This window comes from Haemaphysalis longicornis, unplaced genomic scaffold (assembly GCF_048455015.1).
Source record: "Haemaphysalis longicornis isolate Haplotype H1 unplaced genomic scaffold, Haemaphysalis longicornis Haplotype H1 scaffold_2, whole genome shotgun sequence".
In the NCBI taxonomy this organism is placed as follows: domain Eukaryota; kingdom Metazoa; phylum Arthropoda; class Arachnida; order Ixodida; family Ixodidae; genus Haemaphysalis; species Haemaphysalis longicornis.
The window spans coordinates 65782254-65800364 of NW_027526295.1; the positions used below are offsets into that span (position 1 = coordinate 65782254).

The following is an 18111-nucleotide window of genomic DNA, read 5'->3' on the forward strand; positions in this document are numbered from 1 at the left end:
TCTCTGGTTAATACCAGACCGCTCAAGGCCGACTCGAAGATGCTGCAAAAATGGTCAACCTTTGGCTCAGACGTCATACCTTCCGGACACTCGTACATGACCAAGAAATCGTCGATGTACCTAAAAACCTTGGTGACTGGGGTGGCATGCAACTCGTCATTCAACTTCCTGTCAAAATTGGCCAGGAGAAGGTCACTCAGCAACGGAGCCAGGCACGATCCAATACAAACGCCTGACTTCTGCACATACAGATTCCCTTAAAATTCCACAAGTGATGAGTCAAGGTAGAAGGCAAGTAGCTCCATCAATCGACCGACACTTGTGCTGCAATGCTTCTGGAGCCTGACAGATCCGTAATGGTCAGTGGTATTTCTTACGGCCTGGAGTATTTCCGGATGTGGCAGAGAGTAGAATAAATCCGTAATGTCAATTAAAAACGCCCTCACGCCTACCGGTTAAACCATTTTCAGGTACTCAGGACACCTCAACAGGGCTCCGAATGAGAAAAGGATCATCGACTTTGAGCACCGACAAGGACCGTTGTAAATACGCACCCAAGCACCACTGCCAGGCTCTACGCTCAGTGACTATGGCCCTGAAAGGGCGCTCTCTCTTGTGCGCTTTTGCCGTGAAAAATGGCGTGGGGGTCAATGTCTTGTTTTTTACAGAACTGGCGAGTCCCGTTAGTCCAGCACTTTTGCATAATTTCACGGCCTTTGTCCGGACCTTTCCTGGGATACGGTCTTTAACAGCGAGGTCGCACTCCTTGCGGGCTTGTGCGTGGGCCGGCGCGGTGCGCCTTCGCTCCCGTCGCTGCCGAGGCCGCTCGCCGTCGCCCACGACACATCTTTTCGCGACGAGGATGGGATCCTTTTCTTCTGCTGCGACAGTGACATCGTCTACGGTACCGGCAGAATGAAAAAGTGAGTGCGTTGTTTGCCCTCGCTCGAGTGTGATTGGCGCGTCTGGCGTCGCGAGGCCTAGCGTTCTTTTGTGCTGACGCTCGTCGAACCATCGCCTAGGCCTCGCCCTACTTCGTTCTTCTGCTTCTGCTCCTGCGTCTCTCTCCTTCCTGCTTGGCAGCATGGGCCTCTTCGATAACCTGCCCGTTTTCCTCGAATTGCCGGGGCCGCCTCTGATTCCGTGGCATAACTGGAGAAAATTGTTGCAGGCCCATTTCGAGGCGGCTGGCGGCAGCGAGTGGAGCGACGGACGGCGCGCGTCGGCGCTCGTCAGCGTTTTGGGCAGGGAGAGGCAACGGAGGTATTTTGCCGAGACGGAGCAGGAGGAAGCAAGGAGGGACGCCAGTAACGTGACCGACTCTAATGTGACCAACCCTAACGTGACAGACTCCGCCGCCGACTCTAGTGTGACCGCATCCTCGGCGTTGGCCGTTTCGAAATTCGACCAACTCGTGGAGCAGCTAGACCGGCTCTTCGCCGCGTCTACAAACACGCTTGTTGAACGACACGAGTTCACAAGCCGTCGTCAATTACAGGGGGAAAGTTTTTTAGAATACGTGACCGTTCTAAAAGAGAAAGCCGTACGCTGCAAGTTCGGTCTGACGTAGGCGGAGCGCGTCCGAGATCAAATTATACATGGAACGTCTAATCCCCAAGTTAGAGAAAAGCTGCTCGCGAATGGCGAAAAGTTATCTTTGGAGAAGGCTGAAGAGATTGGTCGGAGTTTTGAATCGTTGTCGTTGGCGAATCAAGCCTTCGGTTCCCATCATCGTCAAGTACAAGCGGTAGGACGACGCGGAGAAGGTGGCGTCACTCAAGATGGCGGCGTGGAGAATCAAGATGGCATGGGCCGCCGGGGAAGTCGGCGCTCTCAAGATGGCGGCATAGGAATTCAAGATGGCCTGGCTAGCCGGGGAGGCCGTGACGTCATTCCACCGGATTCGGGAAGACAAGTTGGTGGCCCCCAAGATGGACGTTTCCATTCGCATTCAGCTGCAGAGTTTCGCGGTACAGTCCAGCCGAAGACGTTTGCAGGCAAGCTTCAGTCGTGCGAACGATGCGGAAATAAATGGCATAATTCAGTATTTCAAAATTTTCCAGCTTGAAATCGGCGCTGCAACTCTTGTAACAAGTGGGGACATTTCGCGTCGATGTGCCGCAAGCCGGCACCAGTGCATCGAGTTTCTTCGAAGGAAGCTACGGGCTCCGCTCCGGCACCGGAACCTGTACAGCATCCAACATCCACGGAGATCAACTCATCTTCGAGATCTTCCGTCTTAACAGTCAGAACTTCTTCGAGGAAGGACTTAGTCGTCCAAGCGTAAGTCAGCGTCAACAGTCATCCGAGAAAGGACTTAGTCGTACAAGCCGAAGTCAGCGGAGTGACCATGCAACTCTTGGTCGATACCGGAGCATCCGTGTCGTTGATGACTGCCGAAGATTTCAAGCGTCATTTCAGTAAACAGTATGCCCTGTCGAAGGCCTGCGTTGACTTGTGGAATTTTTCGAAGCAGCGTATCGGCATCCGTGGCTCATTCCAAGCTCCTGTTCAAGTCCTGCAACGGTCTTGCTCCGTCACATTCTACGTCACAGACAAAGGGACATCACTTTTGGGACTCGACGCCATCCAGCAATTGGGTATTCAGATCGACGGTGCGTCTCTTACGTGTTGACTAGCATCGGTGTGTGCAGTGCAGTGTCCCGTGGACGTGCCCCCGGGTTTCATACATCTCTTCAATGGCGAGTTGGGTCTTGTCAAAGACGTCTCGCATAAGATCCAACGGCGGCCAGGTGTGACTCAAGTTGCATCTAAGATACGACGATTGCTTCTTGCTCTCAGTGATCCAGTGTCAAGTGAGCTGCGACGCCTCGAGGACAATGATGTCATTGAACGTGTCGACGCCTCGGAGTGGGTTTCGCCACTCGTCGTCGTCCGGAAAAAGAACGGTGACATTCGGCTGTGTGTGGACCTCCGGGAACCGAATAAAGCAATTATCATTGATGGGTATCCTTTGCCGCATGTCGAGGAGCTGTTGCAGATGTTTCATGGGGCTGTTTGTTTTTCTAAGCTAGACTTAGCGTCGGCTTATCATCAGTTGTTACTGGAAGAGGGAAGCAGGGACTTACTACTTTCGTGACTCATGAAGGCTTATTCAGGTTTAAGAGGGTGTGTTTTGGTCTGGCGTCGGCGCCTGCGGTCTTTCAAAAAATGATGTCTCAGATCTTGAAGAATTGCAAAAATGTCGTTTGCTATCTTGATGATATTCTTGTGTGGGGAAAGACTTAGTCTGAGCATGAGGCGAGCTTGGTTGAAGTCTTAACATGTATAGCAAACAGTGGCATGAAGTTGAACGACAAATGTCTTTTTTCGGTCAAAGAACTTGACTTTTTGGGTCACAGAATTTCGGCTGAGGGCATCTCACCTTTGGAAAGCAAAGTAAAAGCTGTAGTACATGCTCCGGCTCCTACGGACATAAAGTCACTGCAATCATTTTTAGGTCTTGCAGGATACTATGCCAACTTCATAAAGAATTATGCAGAGGTAGTTGAACCACTGCGCCTCATGCTCAGGAAGGGTCAGACGTTTTGTTGGTCTGATGATGCTCAGCGCAGTTTTGATCAGTTGAAAGCGTCCCTCACTTGTTCTCCTGTCCTGAAGGTCTTTAATCCTGACTTGCCTGTAGTCGTTACTACCGACGCATCTTATGTGGGAATTGGCGCGGTACTACAGCAGCGGTATGGTTCTAGGCTTGAAACCGTAGCCTTTGCGTCTAGAACTTTGTCGGAGACTGAGAGCAAATACTCTGTTGGAGAGCGCGAAGTGCTGGCTTGTTTGTTCGCGTGCGAAAAGTGCCACATTTTTCTTTGGGGTAGACAGTTCACGCTTAGGACTGACCATCAGGCTGTAGTAGCTTTGTTAGCCGCAGGAGATGCAGGTCGGAGACCTTTAAGAATTTCAAGGTGGTCGGCTCGTCTGCTGTACTACAATTTTGACATCGAGTACTGCAAAGGATCAGAAAATCTGGTGGCTGATGCTCTATCGAGATTACCCATTCAGACCGGTCCGGAACTTAAGGAGGAAGAGATAGTGTCGCTGGTAACATCAGTAGTCGATAAAGAAACCGTGCAGCTGGCAACGAAGGCAGATGTGACGTTGCAGAAGGTAGTAGATTATGTGTCTAAGGGTTGGCCAGATAAGAAAAAAGTACACAGTGAATTAACAGCTTATTTTCATGTTAAGAATGAACTCTTTGTGGTGGACGGTTTACTCATGCGTGATGACCGTGTAGTTATCTCTTGTGTACTTGTACCTACGTTCCTCCAGTTAGCACATGAAAATCATCAAGGAAGAGTACGTACGAAACAACTTCTCCGGGAACGTTACTGGTGGCCTCAAATGGATCGTAATGTTAAAGAACATGTAAAGCATTGTCATGTTTGTCAGCTGGCAGACAAGTCTGCTAAACGTCATGTAGCTCCGTTGCACCCAGTGGAATGGCCTGAAGGGCCTTGTCAATAGTTAGGAATGGACATCGTCAGTCCGTTAGATGTGTCGTACCCCCGATTTCTTGTTACACTAGTCGATTACTACTCTAAGTGGCCTGAGGTTCTAGGCACAAATTCCATTTAAACTGAGGATGTCATTAAGTTGTTGGACTGGTCTTTCAGTCGGGAAGGGCTCCCTGAGGTTTTAGTGACGGATAATCGACCCCAGTTTGTCTCCAAACAAATGCAAGAGTATCTAAAGGAGAAAGGTATCCGCACGTGTTCTCGTCGAATTGTTACCCTCAGGCTAACGGCCAGATTGAACGGTTTAACAGGTTTCTCAAAGAACATTTACAGGTAGCCAGACTTGAAGGCAAGGATGCTTCGAAAAGCATTGCACAATTTCTTGGGTCGTATAGGGTCACACCACATCCAGTGACAGGTCTTTCTCCAGCTTTTTTGCTGCATGGACGTCAATCTCGTTCAAAAGTGGATATTAGCAACTTCAGGATACGTAAAAAGGCAGCAGAATCGGACAATTTCCTGCTTCATGTTCGGAATCAGGTCTTCACGAAGCAGCATAAAGCTAAACAGTACTTTGACAGAAGGAAAGGTGCGCAGCAGACCCGCATAAAGGTGGGAGATGTCGTGAAAGTAAAAGTCCGTAATCAAGGATTTCTGAAGTATAGTAAGCCGTTGACAGTGCAGGCTCAGGTTGCACTTTTCACTTTCAAGCTCAGTGATGGAAAGATCTGGAATGCTTCAAAACTCACAGTCATTCCGAAAGGAATTGAGGTTGGCTCGGCACCGGATTTTTATGAAAATGTTGAACTCTCTTCCAGGCATAAAGAGTTTTTATACTCTTCGTCTAACGTTTTGTGTTTTGTGTTAATTTGTGTCAATCAGTCCCCTAGTCTACCGTTGACAGATGGGGCAAACCCCAGGGTCCAGACAGACGCTGATCTGTCAGAGCTTCCTTCAAGTGGAAGGTCTGGATGCGTTGTTCCTCAGGAAACGGTACAATGTCACGAAGAAAATAGTGATAGTGAGCAAATAGATCCAAATAACCATGTAAACGACACAAGGGAAAATGAGGGGGCGTCTGGGTTGTCACATAATTCAAGTTCATCGTCTACGCATCCACGCCGTAAGACTAAGCAGCCTCAGTGGCTTCGCGACTATGTGCGGTAGGGGGTAGACGTAGGGTTCATGCCTTGTGTCATGTTGGACGTGTCATGTCTTGTGTTGGGTCGCATATCACCATTCAAAGTGTTTTCGAACGGGTTTTCTTAAGGGGTCTTAAAAAATGTCTTACTCTGTTGCGTGTCGTTTGTGCAACTTACAGGAGTGTGCGCGACTCCGCTATTCATACTTCCACTGGTCCTGCGCAAATGGCAGTGCTTTTGTGAGACTATGTAGGACTGTCGTGTGCGACTGAGTGCTTTTGTGTGGATCAAATGTAAGGACGATGCAGACATTCTTTAAAGCACGGGGGAATGATGTGGAGTATGTGTTTCACAGAGTGTGCGGACTTCTTTTGCACGGGGAGATAATGTGGTGATGTGGCGCCCTCCGGTGGAGCGCCCGCGCACTGTGTGCGCTTGTGTTGTATTAGTTTGTAACTAGATGTCGTTGCGGTGGGACGCACGTGAGGGGAATGATCCAATCACATTCGTATGCGTGTCCGGTGGTGCGTTGTGATGTGGAATAAATCATTTTTTGTCTGGGGTTGTAACAGTGGTAACAGCGAAGTCGCACTCCTTCTTGCGGGCTCGTGCGTGGGCCGGCGCGGTGCGCCTTCGCTCCGGTCGCTGACGAAGCCGCTCGCCGTCGCCTACGACACAAGTGGCACATACGCCGTGGACATTTCATGTTGTTTAAAACGGCGCATAGTTTAACTCACCGTACAAAAGGAGTTACATTGAAGGAACTGTTTTGGTGAACCTTTCGACCTACCCCAGTGACTGTGCTGTGTACTGTGTAGATTGTTCTTTTAGGACTCATTTCTGAAGTTTCAGTCATCACCTCTCAGGAATTCTGACGGACATAGATTACCTTGCCACCTACGACGTTTAGAATAGTTCTCTCGGGAACTTTCTTGAGGTGGGGGTAGTGTGATGAGGTGTCGCTGGAGAGGCCGATCCACCGATTTCCACGGGTGTAGCCGACAAAAAAGACGCAAGGTACGAGGAAGAGGAAGAAGGCGAAGCTGTTCGTTCTCGGCGGCAGGAAGACGGCCACCCTCGCGGTGTAGGCCCGAGGACCGTCGCCGGCTCTCCCGTATGAGCCACTGCCTGGGCTGCCGACGAGAAGACCAGAAGCTGTTGCGCCCGTTGGAGTGATCGTGGTTCCGGTGGCGTAAAGCGCGGGCAGCGAGGCCTCGCTGCAGACCATGCCTCAGCTCCTCACGCCCGCCACTAGCCATCGGCCACCATTCCTTGCCAGCGAGGTAAATACAAAACCCCGTGGTATAGTCGAGAGGGGAGTCGCCGCGGAACTAGCTCAATGGTAGAGCACCGCACGCGTTATGCGGAGGTTGTGGGTTCGATTCCCGCTTCCGGAAAAAACGGCGCATTTTTTCTCGACTTGGATTTTCAATTATTTATTCCTGTATAAAAAAAGGCAATCATACCTCATTCGGCACTATAAAACACTGTTAAAACGCCAAACAGCACTGGCAATAAGGACTGCAACTTTGATATGTGTCCTTACGGAATCCCTCGTTCCGTACGTCTCTGTTCTACAAAATGCATTACGAGGGTTCTGGCTTCAGCAGTCTGAAACGCCTTTGGCTATCCCCGACTTCCGACCACGTCTTACGTGCGGCCGCTGGGAAAAGACGTTCTACGTCTTCCCGCGGTGGTCGAGGGGCGGCGCTGGTTGACCGGGCTCTGAGCAGTCGTAAATACAAAACCCCGTGGTATAGTCGAGAGGGGAGTCGCCGCGGAACTAGCTCAATGGTAGAGCACCGCACGCGTTATGCGGCGGTTGTGGGTTCGATTCCCGCTTCCGGAAAAAACGGCGCATTTTTTCTCGACTTGAATTTTCAATTATTTATTCCTGTATGAAAAAAAGGCAATCATACCTCATTCGGCACTATAAAACACTGTTAAAACGCCAAACAGCACTGGCAATAAGGACTGCAACTTTGATATGTGTCCTTACGGAATCCCTCGTTTCGTACGTCTCTGTTCTACAATATATATATATATATATATATATATATATATATATAATAGCGATTTTTAACGCGAGAACTTTATCTAGTGAGGCAAATCTAGAGGTGTTGTTCGACGAATTAGAGGACGTTAAATCGGCTGTCATTGGGCTTAGTGAGGTTAGGAGGACAGGTGAACCCCTTACGGTGCTGAAAAATGGGCACGTGCTTTGTTACCGTGGCCTTGTGGGCAGAAGAGAATTGGGAGTCGGATTTCTAGTCAATAAAAGCACAGCTGGCAACATCGCCGAATATTATAGCATTAACAAAAGGGCAGCCGGTCTTGTGATTACGCCTAATAAGAGGTGGAAACTCAAAGTGGTACAGGGCTACGCGCCTACATCCAGCCACGACGACCAGCTAGTTCAACGCTTCTATGAAGATGTGGAATGGGCAATGGCCCAAGTAAAAACCCAGTATATTACAGTTATGGGAGACTTCAATGCTAAAGTAGGCAAGAATTAGGCTGGTGATACGGCAGTTGGGAACTATGGTGTGGGCTGTAGAAATAGCAGGGGGACCTACTAGTTGAGTTCGCAGAACGAAATATTCTATGCATCATGAATACCTTTTTATGCAAGCGGCCCCGCACGGGGTACCTTGAGTATTCATGGTGACGGTGAGCAGCGACACCGCGGACCCCGAGCTCCCATACATAAGCCGTGTCCAACCGTGGCGACGAGTTTAAAGGTGAAAGGTAGAAGCCGTAAACGGTGCCCTTCGGAGCCTTGGTGAAGCTCCGGCCGATGGGCTCCCTGTCTGTCTACCAGGCAGGGAGCTCCGGGACCTCTTTGACTACCAGGGTAAAGTCAAAGGAGAAAGTACCCCTGTCTCCCGGCTTTTTTCTACGCCATATGGATAATTCAAACCCTCCCCCCCCCAAACGTGATCGGCCCTCGAAAAGGGGCCGCACCGAAGTTTCCTTTCCATCCCTACCAACCATTAACACTCCGAAACCTGACAACTATCCCCGTTTTTTGGTCATTGAATCAGTAGATAAATCGAAACCCGTCTCCTCCCAGTCTCTATTCCTCGTCTCCAAGTTCCTTGAAGCAATCATTGGCAAATCTTTCGAGGCAAAAAAACTACGAACAGGCGAAGTACTAGTTGAAGTAAAAACTCAGCAGCAATGCGCAATCCTCCTGAAACAAACCCGCATGGCAGATCTGGAGATCAGGGTCACACCCCACCGCAGCCTCAACAGCTCTCAGGGTGTGATCTCTGAGGCAGATCTCATTTCTGAAACCGATGCCGACCTTTTGGAAGGCTTAAGGGATCAGGGCGTCACGGCTGTAAAGCGCATATTCATACGCCGCGATGACAAACAAATAGCGACTAAACACATTATCCTGACGTTCGATAGATCCATCCTTCCAGAATCTATAAATGCCGGGTATATACATTGCAATGTCCGCCCGTACATCCCGAACCCACGGCGCTGTTTTAAGTGCCAACGGTTCGGGCATGGCACAAACTCTTGCCGTGGCCGACTTACCTGCGCTAAGTGCGGTCAGCATGACCATCCCTCAGAAAATTGTGAATCCGAAACCTTCAACTGTGCCAACTGCCAGGGACCCCATGCAGCGTACTCGCGAAAATGTGAAAAGTTTAAGCAGGAGAAACAGATAATTAATGTCAAGGTAACAGAGAACATCACCTTCCCAGAGGCGCGGAAGAGGTTTGCCTCTTTCCCCCTGGGGAGGTACGCCACCGCAGCTCGCCGGGGGGCGGAGTGGCGTCTTGTTTCGGCGGGGACCCAGTACCGCGAGTCAGACTTGGTCTCGCCCCCATCCCCCCATGGGTTGCCTCCGGCGGCCCAACCCACCACCGCGCCGCTCGCTGAGCTAGCAGCGGCTGTGGTGGCATCCACGTCCGGTGGGGATGCTGCTGCACCCACTGTTTCCTCCTCTCCACCGGCCCGAAGCACACGCGAGGGCCCGGCGGAGATGGAGACGGAGGAAACCGCGGCAGTCCCCACCATCGCCGCACCGCCTGTGCCACCTGGGGCGCTGCTGACGCTCTCGGCGGTCGCCGCCAAAACGAAGGGCACCCGATAGGGTGCCAACTCCGGGGGGTCCGGTACGCCGGGTACCCCTTCCAAATCTGATGACCACATGAATGTGGGACCTTTCCTGTCTGCCTTGCAGCGGAAGGAGCGAGTCCCTTCATATACACCTCCAGAGAAGGCAAAAAAGCCCCTCCCAAGAGTGCAAGCCCCGAAAGACCCTACATAAATAGTCACACTCTAGTAGCTCTAACACATCATAATGGGAAGACAAAATATCGTTCAATGGAACTGCAGAGGCCTTCTGAATAATCTTGACGACGTGTATGAGATTCTGCATGCTAATCAGCCAAGTGTAATGTGTGTTCAAGAAACACATTTGAATTCCAAACACAAAAACTTCTTGAATAGTTACCTGGTATACAGAAAGGACAGGGATGGCTGCACACACTCTTCTGGCGGTGTGGCCATAATCGCCCGCAAATCCTTAGCATGCCACCCTGTCACTTTGAACACTGTCCTTGAGGCTGTAGCAATACGCTTAATATTATTTAATAGGTTGATAACGGTATGCTCCATATACATTCCTCCTGATGTAGCACTTTCGAGCTCTGACTTCGAGGCGCTGGTTGACCAGCTGCCCGAACCATACATCCTTACAGGCGACCTTAATGCTCACAACTCTCTTTGGGGCTCTTCTCGCACGGATGCCCGAGGTCGCCTGATAGAGAAATTCCTAACATCTTCAGGAGCATGCCTTTTCAACAATAAAGAGCCTACATATCATAACATAGGACACAACACATACTCATGTCTTGACTTGGCTATTGGCTCCGCAGTTCTCTTTCCTCTTCTCGAGTGGGGTGTGGGAACTGACCCATATGGCAGTGACCACTTCCCCACCTCACTTAAATATATAGGTAAAGGCCCAAGCAGTTCATCCTCCCATAATAGGTTCAATGAAGCACGAGCTAACTGGAACACATTTACAGAGACATCAAAACTACACTACACAACTATAAGACACCTACACGTAGAAGAAGCCGCACAACTCCTCACGGCGCACATCCTCGACGCCACCGAAAAGTCCATTCCCCACGCCTCTGGTGCCCCGCGAAACCAGCGGAGGCCGTGGTGGAATGAGGACTGTAGGCGGGCGCGAGAGGCCCAGAACAAGGCGTGGGGTATCCTTCGTCGGTACCCCACGTCGGGAAACCTCCTCTTGTTCAAACGGGCCAAGGCATTAGGAAAATGTGTGCGCCGTGAGGCAAAACGAGAGAGTTGGCGCACATTCATAACATCAATAAACTCCTACACAGACACACGGAGGGTATGGACACGAATACGCAAACTCAAGGGACAACAAACACACAGCCTGCCTCTGGTCAGCACTACAGGGGACACACTCGAAGACCAGGCTGACACACTCGCACAACACTTCCAACACGTTTCTAGTTCAGCACACTACACAAACACTTTCATGAAACACAAACAAATGGCCGAAAAGAAGCCTATACTAGATAACAATAGGTCAACATCTTCTTATAACTCAGAGTTTTCACTGCATGAGCTGAGGGCTGCTTTGAGCACCTGTAAACTCCCAGCGCCAGGCCCAGACAACATCACATACACAATGATACAACACCTGCACGCAGACACTCTTCTAACACTCTTACACCTATAACAAGATATGGCTTTCGGGGCACATTCCAAACTCTTGGAAGGAGGCTATAGTTGTAGCTTTCCTGAAGGAGGGAAAGGACCCGTCATCCGCCTCAAGTTAGCGTCCTATTGCCCTGACGACACCACCTGGCGTTATGGGATCCTTAGTGACCTCACGTCATTCGGTGTTTCGGGTAACATGTTGAACGCTCTTGTCAGTTACTTGTCACACATAACGTTCCAAGTAAGAGTCGGTGGTGCACTCTCAAAGGTTCACGTGCAAGAAAATGGCGTGCCACAAGGTGGTGTGTTGAGCTGCACTCTCTTCAAGTAAAAATGAACTCTCTTGGTAAGGCACTGCCACCTACAATCTCTTATTCCATGTATGTAGATGACGTCCAGATATCCTATAAATCATGCAATATGTCAATCTGCGAACGTCAAGTCCAGCTTGGTGTAAAGAAACTTGCCGGCTGGGCAGACAAGAATGGTTTTAAATTGAATCCTGTAAAAAGCTCCTGCGTTGTGTTCTCCAGGAAGCGCGGGGTTCATCCGGACCCAGACATTCATCTTAATGGCGTGTCGCTTCCTGTGAACAAGGAGCACAAGTTCGTAGGTGTTGTGTTTGACCACAAACTCACATTCATTCCCCACATCAAGAAACTTAAAAATAAATGTCTCAAAACAATGAATATACTTAAGGTTCTCTCCCACCAATCGTATGGTTCCGACAAAGAACTCCTAATACGGCTCTATACTGCTTTGGTTGGGTCTCGTTTAGACTATGGCAGTGTGGTATATGGGTCGGCGACTAAAACAGCGTTGCGAATGCTTGACCCAGTGCTGCACTTGGGGCTACGGCTTGCGTCGGGTGCGTTTCGCACTAGCCCTGTCGAGAGTCTGTATGTCGAATGTAATAAGTGGAGCCTTGAGAACCAGTGATCATACATGGACTTACTTTATGCTTTTAAAATTTCATCGCTGAATAATCATGGTTTTTATCCTCTCTTTAACGATACATCAACATCTCTGCTCTTTGTAAATCGCCCATCCGTTCCTCTGCCCTTCTCACTTAGAGTGAGACAGCGAGCTTCGGATCTCAGTGCTTCGTTTTTAGATGTGTACAGGTCATCCTTTTCTAACAGTTTACCGCCTTGGCAAGTTCGCCCTGTGTCGTGCGAACTTTTTTTTATGAGACTTGACAAAAATCGTGTACCACGAGCTGCAATACTGCAGCACGTTCTATCTTTGCAGTTTAAATACACATGTGCAGAATTTTATAGTGACGCTTCTAAAACCTCCACTATGGTGTCGTGCGCTGCTCATGGTCCAAATTTCAATGCAGCCAGAACAATGAGCATGTACACAACAAGTTTTTCAGTAGAAGCTTTTGGAATTTTACTGTTTGTACGACACATTCTTGAAAATCAAATTCCCAATTCCATCATCTATACAGATTCTTTGAGTGTTCGCGCAGTGTCATCGCACAAGCCCCCCAAAAACCACATAGTTAATCTTGTATTCAACAGTATCATGTCCGCGTATGCACAAAAGCATGATCTGGTCCTCTGCTGGGTCCCAGGACACGCAGGGATCGCTGGGAACGAGTTGGCAGACAAAAGGCCGCTGCTGCTGCACTCAGGAACACTGTAAACTTTACAACGATACCCTACACAGACTTCAAGCCACACAAAGACAACACCTGCGCAGAACATGGCAAACACACTAGGACGAACAGACAGACAACAAACTACATGTAATAAAGCCACACTTGGGACGGTACACAGCTGACTCACACAACAGACACACGGAAGTCGCCTTGGGTAGGCTGCGGATAGGGCACACCCATGCAACCCACTCGTATCTGCTGACGGGATCTTCTAGACCCCAGTGCAGCAGTTGCGGAGAGGCCCTATCCGTAGTGCACATACTAATCACATGCAAGGCACTTCACACAACACGACACAAACACTTCAGAGAACTCTACAGACAACATATTCCCCTACATCCATCGTTTTTTCTAGGTGACGATGCCATTGTTTCCGTGAAACGTGTTTTTGAGTATTTGTCAGACGTCAAGTTTTTAAACCTCATCTCCTATCACGCATAATGAAATCTGGCCTTATACACCAGCCATGCTCATTGTCGTTTTGTGATTTTACTTTTGTTTTTGCTGACTTTACTTAGTGTTTAAGGTTTCACCCCTCGTATATGACTATTGTTTTGGTACTCTTTGCCCCAGTTGGCCTTGCGCCATAAACATCCAACCATCATCATCATCTTCTGCAAGCGGGAGAGCCGGATGTGGACGCGGAGGAGCCCGAATGAGGAGCATAAAAATGAAATAGACTTGATATTATGCGATAAACCTGGCGTCATGCAGGATGTGCAAGTGCTCGGGAGGGTAAGGTGTAGTGACCACCGTATGGTGAGATTTCGGTATAGGCTAGATTTGAGGAGGGACCGCAACAAGCTAGTACGAAAGAAGACGATCAATGAGCTAAAAATAAGGCATAAAGTTGAAGAATTCAAGATCGCACTACAGAACCGATATTGAGCTCTTACCGAGGAAGCATAGTTTACGATAAAGGAAGCCAGCTACAATCTTAGAGACATTATCACGGAGTGTGCAGTAGAGGTCGGGGGCACGATGGCTAGACAGGATACTGGAAAACGTTCCAAGGAGACGAAAGATCTAATTAGGTTATGTGTTGAGGGGGACACACAATGCGATGATAACTATTGATGTCGGTGGCTCAATTAACTAAGATTGAATAATAACCTTTTTAGCGACTGCAGTAAGCAGGCATATTTGTATTGCAAAGTTAGACGCAGTCTTGTTTATACAAATTTTCATTTGGCTGAATTCTTCTATCGCATTCCTACTCCGATATATCGAGCTTGGAATTTTATCGCCGTTCCTATCATTACGCATGCTACACAGCGAAGAGCGGCGCAAAGCTCCTCCCTTTTGTGACGCGTCTGCTGTGTTCCGTTTTTAGTTTGGCAACGGGGTGGAGGCATAGGCAGAAGTGATAACTGGCACCCTTTCAGTCATGGCTGGCGTTATCGCAATCTGCAGTAGGCGGAACCGCTATCGAAACATAGAACAAAAAAAGGAAGAGCTTTGTGCCGGTTGGTGCTGTCTAGCATGCGTAATCATGCGAATGGCAAATAAACTTCGCAGTTCGATATCTCGCAGCAAGGATGCGTTAGAAGAATTCTGGCAAATGAAACTGCTCATAAACACGATTGCGTCACTTTTCAATACAAACATGCCTGCTTACTGCAGCCATTAAAAAGTTAATTAGCCAAATTTAGTTAACCCACCGTCATCAATTATTGCCATCTAATTCGCTGTCCCCCTGGGCGCATAAAGTCACTGTAGAAGTGGTCTTCACGTAAATCTAAACGCCTAATATTAAAAACATCTCTACTGAATTCTGATCACCTTGCATATATATATATATATATATATATACATACACACACACACACACATATATATATATATATATATATATATATATATATATATATATATATATATATATATATATATATATATATATATATATATATACACGTAGAAATAAGGGTTTCTAGTCAAGAAAACCTCGGAAAGCAAAGGGCAGAATGTTGTAGGTCATTGGAACATATAAAGAATTTGGACAGAAAGTTGAGAAAAAATGCCCGTCCGTTGGATCCGAACCCCCGATCCAGGGGGTTTGGTGGCGGCAACATCGTTGGCGGCAGGGTGGCTGGCGGCGTGGTCATTTCGGCTGGGCACCGCTGCCACCACGTAAGCGAGCCAGCAGTCGGGTGACGAACAACGTTTATTACGGTTGCTACGGGGGAGATATAGGAACGAAGGGTGACGTAACAGGTCACGTGATTTTAGCAAAAGGGACGGTGACGTCAGAGTGACTCAGCCGTGCTACAGCACCGTTGTCCGTAAAAAGACCATTCCAAGAATTACATCGCGGGAGCACCTAGGCAAAATGATGAACGCAGCAGAGTACGTGGTGCCGTATATGCTGACGTGCGATGTGCACGTTCCACTTGGCGTTACGAGATGTCCTCCTGCTGTGCGTATGTGCGGACCGTCCCATGTTGGCGTAACTTTCTTCAGCTTAGAAATGAATGACCCTCTCATTACTGAGTAGTCGGCTCCTGTGTCGATGCGGGCAACTACGTCAAAGCCGTCGATGGACAACTGGATGTCGGATGCCGCTTTCCTCGAGTTTTGGGTGCGTCGGGGCGTCGTATCTCAGCTTATGCGTGCTGGTGGTCGGGTGCTATGCGTCGTGATTGTCGTCGTCTTCTGAGCGGCAGGCTTTGTCATTTCGAATGCGCGTCTCGTCGTGTCGTTGTCGTCATGTTGGGGAGTCTACTCAGGGTTAGATCGGGTCGTCGGGCTGAGGGCATGGTGTTCAGTGCGTCCTTGCGTCATTGGAGTGTTTTCGTTTTTCCGGCGTTGTGCAAGTTTACCTCCAGAAGTTGCTGCTTTTAGTTTCCCCCGCGTTGGCTTGTGGACCTTCCACAAGGGATGTCTTCGTTGTTTCGGCGGCTTGGCTATCGGTATGGGTATGGCGACGGCGAACGGTTGAAGCGCGCTGGACCTCGGTTGATGTTGGACAGATATTCCTCAATCTCAGTAGAGTGCTTGCCGGTAGGGGACGTGGCGCGTCGACGGAGAACCCTCGTAAACCGAGCCTCTTGCAGGGGCAGCGACGGTAGATGTGGTCGGCCTCTCCGCAGAGGTAGAACCGCGGGAGATTATCAGCGGTTCGCCATACGTCCGTCTTCCTCGGCGTCTGGTTTTTGGGCTGCAGGGGGCCGGGTGGGCGACAGTGGACGGCGGTATGGCGGGGCCTCTTGATGGCGGGTTGGAGCAGGGCGGGGTCGACGAACAGCTGCGGAGTAGGTCACAGCTTGTGAAGGCTCGCGGGGTGCTTCGGATGGCGTTAAGGTCCCCAGTGGCTGTTAGACCTCTTCTCGGATGACGTCATGCAGGGAAGCGACTAGAGGTTGCGGCGTCTTTGGAAAAAGTTTTCGAAGCTCCTCCCTGACGATCGCACGGATTGTTTCGCGTAGTGTATCGGAGCTAACAGTCCCGGCACCGATCGTGTCGGAATCCAGCGCATTGACCGGGCGATCGTACTGCCTCTGTCGAACTTCCAGCGTCTTCTCCATCGCGGCCGCCTCAAACGCGAATTGGCCACCGTCTTCTGAAGGCTGCGGAGAAGGCAAACAAAAAGCTCCTGCTCTACTCCTCGCATAAGATTCTCACGTCGAAATAATCTGTTCATCTCCTCAACAAAGATCCCTACACCTTCATTGGGGTGTTTCGTGCACGTGTTTAGCAAAAGTGCGGCTAGTTCCTTTCGCCCGACGGTGGCGAACGTCTTAAGGAACTCACTCTTGAAGAGAGCCCAGTCAGACAGAAAGCTTTCTTGGTTCGCGAACCAAGTTCGAGCTTTAACCTCCAAATAGAAGAACACATGCTAAAACGTTTCTTCGTCATCCCACCTCTTAAAAATCCCTACACCCTCCACTTTCTCCAACCAATCCTCGGGGTCTTCAGCGGGAGATCCACGGAATGAAGGTGGTTCCCGGGGCTGTTGCAGGGCGATGGGAGGAGTGGCTTCATTCACCATGTTGTGGGTTACGGCGCTCTTACTCTTCGTTCTGTTCGGTAGGAGACCAAACTCGGCCGGTAAATATGGATTGATTGATTATGGGGTTTAACGCGCCGACGCAACGCAAGCGATAAGGCGCGCCGTAGTGGAGGGCTCCGGAATAATTTTGACCACCTGGGGATCTTTAACGTGTGCCGAATGTCGAACACACGGGCGTTTCTACTTTTCGCCTCCATCAGAATAGTGGCCGCCGCGGCCGGGAACCGAACCCGCGACCTCGTGCTCGGCAGCGCAACGCCTTAGCCACTGAGCCACCGCGACGGGTGCCGGTAAACCTTGAAGTTGGCGGCTTGCACGGCTTGGGTTGGGTTGTCGGCTTCCAAAGGGCGTAGGGAGCATAAAGGGTGCAAACCCAGCACCTCCACCAGATGTCACAAAGCCAAAGACGACGCCGTTTTCTTCAAGGAAAACAAGTTTATTGGAGCTACTTGTGGTCCCCTAACTACTCAAAGAATACACAGGCGGCTTAGCAGCAGCCAACAAAGTGACGTGTGCAGGCGAGCGTCGGCGAGTCCAATGCCGCGGCTTCTGCTCTGCGCGCTTTTATCTTTAGGCGCGAGTGTTTCTCAAAACGTCGATTTACATCCAGAACATTGTAGATCAAACAAGATTATAATAGGCCGTTGACGTTAGTTGGAAACGCTCTCCACATCAAAAGAGAAAGAGATAACACGTGCGGCATAGAAATAATGAATGGGACACCCGCTTCCCTTGGCACAAAGATAACAGAGACCGGCGCAGCCGGGCGCTAAAAGCAAAACATAAATAAACAAACCCAATGCATGGTTTGCGGCAATATATTGAAACGCGGCGGCAGATGACACCAACCATGTAGCGAGTCGGTGATGTATTTACATAATGCCAAGAACAATTTATATGCGGGCATGACTGAGCCCCGCTAGCTGCGCCCTGCACACAGCTCTGTCCTTGTCATCTTCGTTGGTTGTGAGCCATGGCCCCGCGGGAATGGTCCACCATGTCCTGTGACTATATACAGTCAAACCCGACTATAAGGAAGGCGGATAAAGCGAATTATGGTATATATCGAACAAAGAAAAATTTGTCATGAAAATACAC

The 18111-nt window shown here is 49.6% G+C and overlaps 1 pseudogene; it reads left to right on the forward strand.

Annotated features, from left to right (window-relative positions):
- LOC144168024 (uncharacterized) overlaps positions 1-18111 on the forward strand; it is a 98583-nt pseudogene that overhangs the window by 6770 nt on the left and 73702 nt on the right.